A 9,548-nucleotide genomic window follows, 5' to 3' on the forward strand; every position below is an offset into this window, starting at 1 on the left:
ATGTTCTTGCATCGTTTCCCAGGGTGGGGGAGCCCTGAATGGCTGCACTTGCGCGGTTTGCACCATCCAAAAAAGAACTGTACAAAAAAACCCATAGATGAAATCCGAGCATGAGGCGGTTGCTGGGTGTGCAGCTTGTAGGCCTCTTACACTTCGCTGAATGGGCCTGGGCAATCTTTTTTTTTTTTTTTTTTTTCTTTTCTTTTTCTAGAAACTGTAATATGAGAACGCCCATTCCTTTTCTTTTCAATTTAAAGCACCAAGGACTGTTAAGAAAATGCAGTTCCTAACGAATGCAAAATGTGATGAGTGAAAAACAATGACAGGAAAGCATAAGCCTTTTAGATAGGATGTGGGTTCGGACTCTTAAGTAAATTTTAACTGCGTCTCAATTTTAAATCCATAGTAGAATGGTTGCTGGTGAGATGTAGTGTTATTAAACCTCAAATGTCTTATTCCTTTAAAATACTCTTAAGGAGAAAGAATTTGTAAACCTGAGTTTATAATTTTTTTGATCCTTTAGCCCATACTGACTTACAAATATAGTAAATACTGCATTTTGAAAAGTAATAAAAATTCATTTTAAGTTTTTGTTTTATCTTTCGTTGAATCACAAAATAAGTACTGGTACCTACCCTGTGTCAGGCACTATTAGGTGCTGCGCATACAATCATGAACAACAAGCACCAACAATTCCCATTTAAAACAATGAAAATGTGGGGGTGGGGGGGAATCCATAAGAATATTAAATATATAAATAAATAATGGTATGGAGCTTATACTCCTTTAACTGAAGGACTCACAACTAGGACTAAATCAGGAAAACCTTTAAGTTGGGTAAACATTGAGAAAAATTTTTTGAAAGTGATACACATGCTTTTAAAAGGAACGAAAGAAGACATTTCCAATGCAAAATGTCCTTCAAGAATTTCAAGAGACTAAATCATGTCTCAACAATATGCAGAAGATTCCCAGTGGTGAAAGAGAACTGATTGGCAAGGGAGTAGGTAGGTTTGGAGAAATGTCTTGAAGCTTCTCATCCAGACTTTGAGTTTGAAGCTTGGTATCTACTAGACATTGCTGAGCAAGAAAGGGCAGAGATGATTTTTTTTAACAAGTTATTCTTGCTCGCTACAAGGTAGATGACAATAGAAAGAAGCTGGAGGTTACTGTTGTACGCCCTAAGTGATCTATTTCTGGATGAGCCTGATAAATGAAAAAGGCAAGGAAGAGCACAGCTAAATACACAAAGGACTAATTGTCAGGTGTTAATCAGAAATTGTGCAGGAGAAAAAAAATGGAGAAAGATGTATTAAGAAAGTCCCAAGACTGTGTAGGAGAGAGGAAGGCCTCACCCAGCAGTCATTTCTTGTGAACCTCCTTTGTTGTAACCCCTGTAAGGCTTAACAACTCCAAGCGTAGTCCGGGGCCCAGCAGCATGGCTTCAGCAGGGAGCTTGTTAGAAGAAACTCAGTCCCTCCCCAGAACTGCTAAATCAGAATCTGCATTTTAAAAAGATCCCCCAGGTGATTCTTATGCATATTCAACTTTGAGAAACAGCCTACAGATACAGAGGACCAGACACTATAGACTATAAAATAGGGGAGACAGGCATACAATAGATAAATTATAATTAGTGTGAAAAGATAACTTTATCACTTTTAAATGATAGTACCAGCGAGTAAAGAAGAGTGGTAACTGCAAAGGGAGTGAAAAGAAATGAAAGGAGACAATGGGACCATGGGAATGGGAAGGCATTGATGTTTTAGTGTTGTGGGGTTTGTTTTATTTTTTAAAGCGCAAACTTAGCTCTTGCTTTATTTAAGTTTGAGCAATTTCAGTTTGATAGTCTGTGCACTGTGGTTGATACCCTTTAAACAATAAGTCAGGGGAAAACAGGTGGTATTTTAAGCCTCCAGAGAACAAAAGGCAGGGTCCCTGGGAGCAGCAATCCGAATGGAAAGGGGAGGAGGAGGAGGAGTGAAGGAGGAGGGAGGGCTGGGCTCAGCAGAGCCACTAGGAGACGGTTTCTGAACTACTGACAGGCTGTGCTCCTCTAGTCCTGTTTGATGCACCCCTTCCCCCACAGCCACCCTTCCAAGTGGGGATGCCAGCAAAAGTATAGCAAGATAGAGATGAAAGGAGCAATGAGAAAGTTATAAGGAGAAAGAATACACTTTCCAAATTGAAGCAAGAGAGGGGGGAAAAGGAGAACTAAATGAACTGAGGCAGGATCTTGACTTACATCCTTTCTTTTAATCCAGGTGCTACTATCCCCATTTCACAGATGAGGAAACAGGCTCAAAGAAGTTTAGCAGCTTGCCCAGAATCACACAGCTAATGTAGCCACCTAGGCAAGCTTCCAGCCAGTCTGTTCTCCAGTCCCCGCCTTTGTGTGATCCCACACCACCTCTAGGTGGAGCAGGGAGCCAGCAGCTCTGCGAGCCGAAGAGCTCATAATGAGAAAAAGATGTTGGAAGTATAAGCAGCCCAGCGCTCTTCCACCTTCTGTCTTCCGACTAGAAAGTATTCCCAGCTTCAGATTTCTTCACAACCCCCCTCGGCCCCACCCCATTCCCCAGCTTGTCCCCACCACCAGTCCATTCTGTTTAATCCTTCTAGTCCTAAAGGAATCAATCCAAAACATCACCTCTGGCAAAGTCTCCATCCTCATCTCACTGTGCCATAATTATTGGCAATCTTTCCAACCAGCCTTTCAAGCTGCTTAGAAGTAGGCACTCTGTCAATTTTTTCTCAATAAATTTTGGTGAATTGAAACTGGACAACCAATGGGCCCAGGCTGCCTGCCTGTCACTACTTCAGCCAACTAAGCAGAGAAAGGGTTTATTCCAATAATGCCAGCAGTATGGAAGAGCAGCAGGTCATCCATGAAAATCTGCTCTGCGATCTCCCCTGGCCCCCCCTCAACACACACACGCACACACACACACACATACACACACACACACTCTCACTCCAGCTGCTTATATTGGGTAGAAGGATAAAGATTACATGGGGAAGTAGGCAAAAAGAATAAGAATGAGTATGCAAAAGGAATTAAAATGGGCCATGTGCTAAAACAGATCAGAATATGCTTTCTTTAATCAGAGCAAAACAATCATAGTTAACAGAGCATGATTAATATTACTTACTAAAGGCCCAGTGCATGACTGGGGTCCCTCAACCTGGCCAGTGATCGGCCTGATCTGGGGCTGGCCGGGTAGGGCCGGTGGTGGTGGTGGTGGTGGTTGGGGGCAGGGGGGGGGGGGGGACTGCAGGAGGTTGGCTGGCCACAGAAGGTTGGCTGTGGGAGTGCACTGACCACAGGGGGCAACTCCTGCGTTGAAAATCTGTTCCCTGGTGGTCAGTGCGTACCATAGCAACCAGTCACTTGGTAGTAATGGTCGCTTAGGCTTTCATCTATATAGATAAGTATAGCCAGTCCCCAATATTCTATTTCTGCCCCTAAGAGAATGAATGAGAGGAAGGGGCAGATGAAAAACCCTGACAGGGACCTCCTCACCCTTTAGGCTAAGAAAGCAGCTATGAAGACACTTGAGGGTATTTATATCTGTTTAGACTTTGTGAATTTTTCATGTACTTACCCTTTAAAATCGCTGACATTTTTCATTGACTACAAATACTTTCATTGGAACCATTTTAATGGAAATCATTGTAAATGAGATTTAACACATCCCCAAACTTTAACAGTGATAATCCCTCCCTCCACATCTTTTTTTTACGTATATGTCACTTCCCACCCTAATGCACATTATCAGTAATACACCTTCAGCTTATTGGTGTGATTAGCTATTATTGAACTGTTCTCTCATGTGTGATATTAAGCCTGTGGTGGGGAAGTTAACCAGAATATGGGGAAAACAAACGCATTCATCAGAGCTATTCAGTCAGAGATGTCATAAATCTGATCTATAATAATTACAGCTTCCCCCTGGAAACCAATAAGCATTTGGAACTTTACCTCTAAGGGGGGAAAAATGCAGATGTCCTTGTTTCTGAGGCAGTGAGTAGATACACTGCTGAGATGGTGTTCCACTGAGGAGAGTCGTCCTCAGACAGACATTGGGGAAGCATTAATGGAACTGTGTCGCCATTAGAATAGCTGGAAATAAGGGAGACCAGGGCAGGGATTGATAGCTGATCTGGGGGCGCTGTTGGTGCCTATTCTGAAGGCCGCCTTGACTGTCTTGCGTGGAAATGTTCACCTCACTCCATGACCTCCTGCAATCACTTCTCATCTCAGGCGCTTGATTGGCTTCTTTCTTCCGTCTCCACATCCAGTCTCAGTTAAGGCTTCTCTTATCCCACTTGGTTGTGGATCACACAACTCTTCTTTATTCTTCTGCCTGGTTTTTATCTGTCTGTGCCTTTTTTTCTTCTCATCTTCTTCATAAGCTGCATGTTCTCTCTTCCTGATTTGGGTACCTGAGAGGTGTGGCTTGGGAAGTGGAATTTTATTTTGATGACTGGGCCTACTCATGGAATGGTGTCTTTAATTATCTTTGTCCTTTGATTCTTCTGGGGGTTGAAGAAAACATTAGTGATTGCCAAGAGCTAGGAACTGTTAAAGGGAGAGGGATGGCATGGCTATCCATTAGTAGCACTAGGGAGATATTTCTAGTGATGGAATAGTTCTGGATCTTGGTTGTGGAGGTAATTGTGAGAATCTACACAGGGGATAAAAATGGCACAGAACTATACAAACACATTGTACCAATGGTAGTCTCCTAGTTTTGTCTTTGTACTATAGTTAGGTAAGATGTAACCACTGCAAGAAATGAATGAAGGGTACAGTGGAATCTTCCGCATTATTTTTTCAACTTCCTGTGAATTTTTAATTATTTCAAAATAAAAAGTGAAAAAGATTTATATATTGAGAGATCAAGGGAAGGTAATTGTCTAAGATAAAGAAAATCTGTTTGTGTTGATAGATATTAGGAAGTTATTAGGAAGAAGTTTAACCAAGAAATACAATATTTATAGTGTTTCCTCGTGTGTGTGTGTGTGTGTGTGTGTGTGTGTGTTTTAACACATGGCCCTTACAATGCTTTCTTTTCTTCAGTTGCATCACCACAGACATCTTCCTAAATGCTACCACTTATTAGTCACTCCATTCCCCTCCACCTACAATTCCTAACCCTTGGTAATCACTAATCATTTCTCCATCCCTATAATTTTGCCATTTCCTTCCATTATACATATGAAATGATATAGTATGTGACCTTTTCAGATGGGCTTTTCCACTCCCCTTAGTGCTTTTGAAATTCATCCAAATTGTTTCTTGTATCAATAGTGCATTGCTTTTTATATCAAGTAGTTTCCACAGTACAGATGTACACAGTTTGTTTAATTGTTAAACTATTGGAAGATATTTTGTTTGTTTCCAGATATTTGCTATCCTATATAATAAAGAGGTGATATGCAAATTAACCCTCACACCCTCACAAGATGGCTGCCTATGACCACGCCAGCAGGGGGGGTTAGTGAGGGACCACCAAATGACTGAACAGTAGGTTGTGTGGGGTGACCAGGGGGCAGGCTATGAGGGGCGACCAGGCCAACATGGTGGAGGGCAGTTGGGGGCAGCCAGGCAGGCAGGCAGATGAGTGATTAGGAGCCAGTGGTCCAGGATTGTGTGAGGGATGTCCAACTGCCGGTTTAGGCCAGATCCCTGGGACATCCCTCGAGGGGTCCCAGATTGGAGAGGATATAGGCTGGACTGAGAGACCCCCCCCCCCCCCTGCATGAATTTTGTGCACCAGGCCTCTAGTTACAAATAAAATTGCTATGAACATTCATGCATGCTTTTTGAGTAGATGTAAGTTTTCATTCCTCTGAGATACATACCCAGGAATGCAATTACTGGGTTATATGGTGATTGCATAGTTTTTTAAGAAACTGCAAACTGTTTCCCAGAGTGGCTGTCCTATTATATATTCCCACCAAAAATGAATGTATGACAGATCTAGTTTTTTCACTCCTTCGCCATCATTTGGAATTATCACTATATTTTCTTTTTCTAAAAAAAGGTTTTTATTGCCTTTGGTCCACAGTTGTTACCGTATTTTCTGGTGTATAAGACGACCCCCTAATTTTACAGTTAAAACATATGTTTAGGCCTATATTCACTGTATAAGACTACCCCCAACTTCCGAGGCAACACCAGTTCTTTTTTTAATAGACCGCCTCTCTGACTCTGGCCAATCTGAGCAGGCTTTTTACTAGAACACAGTGTCGTCTTATACGCCAGAAAACGCGGTATTTCACATTATCTCCTAGGTGAGGCTGGTCTCAGGGAGGGTTTCTTGGCGGTACTTGCTGGGAGAGAGGGGACAAGAATGTAAGTAGGGGAGTCTGGCTTTACTTCAACCACTCAGAATTCCATCCTTCTGTCTTGGCTTCAGTGTCCTCACTGGGCCCCTGGGGAAATCCATTCCTTCATGATGCCTAAAGAACCTGGGGACTGCCTGGCCCTCTTCCAGGGCACCCCACTCCATCATCCCCACCTCACTCCCCTTCACACCCCACTCTAAGTTTCAAGCCCCCACCGTGGACATATGCCCTAACTAGGAATTTAACCATGACCTCTGGTCGACACTCAACCACTGAGCCACTCCAGCTGGACCCTGTAAGTTATTCTTCACTTCAGTTAGTGTGTCCTTCATTTCTCACTGGTTATTATGGTTTATGTATCCTTTTGTATGCTATTGAAGGTCTCTATACGTTCATCTACTCCCCTAAGTTTATTGAGCATCCTTATAACCAGAGTTTTGAACTCTGCATCTAGTAAATTGCTTATATCCATTTTGAACTCTTTTATTCTGTTCTTTCTGGTGTTTTATTCTGTTCTTTCATTTGGGATGTGTTTCTTTGTCTCCTCATTTTGGCAGCCTCCCTATGTTTGTTTCTATATATTAGGTAGAACTGCTATGTCTCTGGGGCTTGGTAGAGTGGTCTAATGTAGTAGGTGTCCTATAGGGTCCAGTTGCACAGCCTTCCCAATCACCCAAGTTGGGCACTCCAGGTGTGTCCCTCCCATGTGGGATGTGTACATGCTCTTATTATAGTTGAATCTTAATTGCTATTGGCACATCAATGGGAGGGATTTACCCCCTGGCTGACCCTCTACAAAGACTGACTGTGACCATCAACACCAATGGAGGCTCAGATGTGCAGGGTCTACTTCAAAGAACAGGACTCTGGTGTGTCTCTGGTGCCTGCTGAGTCTGCCCCTTGAGTGTATCACTGTGGAGGTGGTTGAGTGGTGTTTTAGACGTGATCTGAAGCTGTCCACTGGGTATGCTGGCTCTGGGCTGACCTGGGAGGTGCAGGCCAAAGTCAACCACAGCCTGTGTTCTGCCCAGGGCCATCCAGCTTGAGGTACAAAGTCATCTGCAGCTGTCTGTTACTTGAGGTGCCAGAGGCAGCTGATCAATGTTTCTCTCTTTCTCAAATCAGTAAGATCATATAAAAAAACAAAACAAAAATAGAAATAATCCCATTTTCAGTCAGGGAAGCAGAACCACAAAAAGTTATGAAAGAAAATTTTCTCTTATACTAGAGGCCCAGTTGCATGAATTCTAGCCCGGCCATTGGGAGTGGATGGGGAGGGGCTGCGGGAGGTTGGCCAGCTGGCCACACCCCCTGGTTGAACTCCCAGTGGAACTCCTGGTTGAGTGGACAATTTGCATATTAGCCTTTACTATATAGGATAAGAAGTAGTCCTTATGCAATTGTAGTAGAAACTTGTAGAAGTGAAGATCTAAGAGGTATATTGGAAGATTAGAGAGGTACCCTGTTTCCCAGAAAATAAGACAGTGTCTTATATTAATTTTTGCTCCCAAAGATGCGCTAGGTCTTATTTTCAGGGGATGTCTTATTTTTCCATGAAGAAGAATACGGTACACATTTATTGTTAAATGAAAATAAAGGAAATTTATTACCTGTGTACGGTACGGGAGTACGGTAGTTGTCAACACAAGCCAGACAAACTGTGAATCCTACAGTATCAAGAATTTACTCATTTATTCAATGACAATCATGCCATCATCTTCTGGAACATCATCATAACAATCCAATTCCTGAATTTCCTGGTGAATTTCTTGTGACTCCATTTCTTTCAGAATCAGTGGACCAAATCTCTCATGTTTAGCCCGGGGAGGGGGGGGGGGCTTATTTTCAAGGGGATGCCTTATATTTCACTCAGAAGGAAACCTGTAAGTAGGTCTTATTTTCAGGGAAACACGGTAGTAACTAATCAGTCAACCTGAGAAACCAAACATGTCCAGCTGCCATGATAGGTCTGCACTGGGGAAGGCTAACGGGGAGGTCTAGGGAAAGTTGTGCTCTGTTCAGCTACCAGAAGTAGGAGTCATCTGTCAAGCATCTAGTGTTGGGCCTGGGGCCATTGTTGGTCCACAGGGTCAGGAGTGGGGGGGAGGGGGAGGAGCCAGATGTGTATTGGAGGAGAATGAGGACAATGTGGACTCTTCTGATCCTCCACCTCTGACTCTTCCTGCATCCAACCACAGTAAACTTCAGAGTAATGGCTGCTGCTTTTCTTCCACCTGCTAAATCTGTCTCAAATTCTTCTTTTGCCAACTCTAATTTGGAACCCTCTTAAGGGATGGGATTTGGGGAAATGTAATCCAGTTTAATTAACTTGACACAGAATAAACCGCCCCACTAAGCAAACAATACAAACAAAAGTTGAATCTCTAATTACTGGAGTAGCAAAATGAGTGTATTGCCTGGAGGGACTATGTTTTAGTCCAATTCTTCTGTCCCTTTTGTCCTAGCCAATAATTCAATTCTTAAATCACATGTTGTCTTCATTGATCTCACTGTCCAAGCTGGTTTTCATCTGCCCAGGTACTGTACCTATTTCCTAGAGAGAAAAAGAAGTCCCTTCTTTGGATTTAGGATATAACTCCCTACAAAGGCAGGCTTGTCTTTTAACTTTTACTGTATTTTTTCTCTCTCTCTTGATTCTTATATTTTATTGGCATCTTTGCCTCTTTCTCTATCCAGGTATGATTCTTTAAAAAAAATTTATATGTATATATATTATTGATTTTTTTACAGAGAGGAAGAGAGAGGGATAGAGAGTTAGAAACATCGATGATAGAGAAACATCGATCAGCTGCTTCCTGTACACCTCCCACTAGGGATGTGCCCACAACCAAGGTACATGCCCTTGACTAGAATTGAACCCGTGACCCCTCAGTCCACAGACCAATGCTCTATCCACTGAATCAAACCAGTCAGGGCTGGATATGATTCTTGTACATTCTCCATATCTCTAGCTCCTCTCTTGCCTAAACATGTTTATGAACCATTACGTTTAGCTACTATCTTACCTTTGGGTGATGTAGTGCTCCCATTTTTGTTTTATATATTTAACTGCAGATATTTACTGAACATCCAAGACATCATCCTACCCTCCATAGGAGCTCAAAGTACAAAAAATATTTATAAAATAAGAGAAAAAGTAAGCTCTGGGCTGTTCGAGCTTCATCCTATTACAC

The sequence above is a fragment of the Pipistrellus hanaki genome, assembly GCF_964339955.1.
Source record: "Pipistrellus hanaki genome assembly, chromosome: 11".
Taxonomy (NCBI): Eukaryota; Metazoa; Chordata; class Mammalia; order Chiroptera; family Vespertilionidae; genus Pipistrellus; species Pipistrellus hanaki.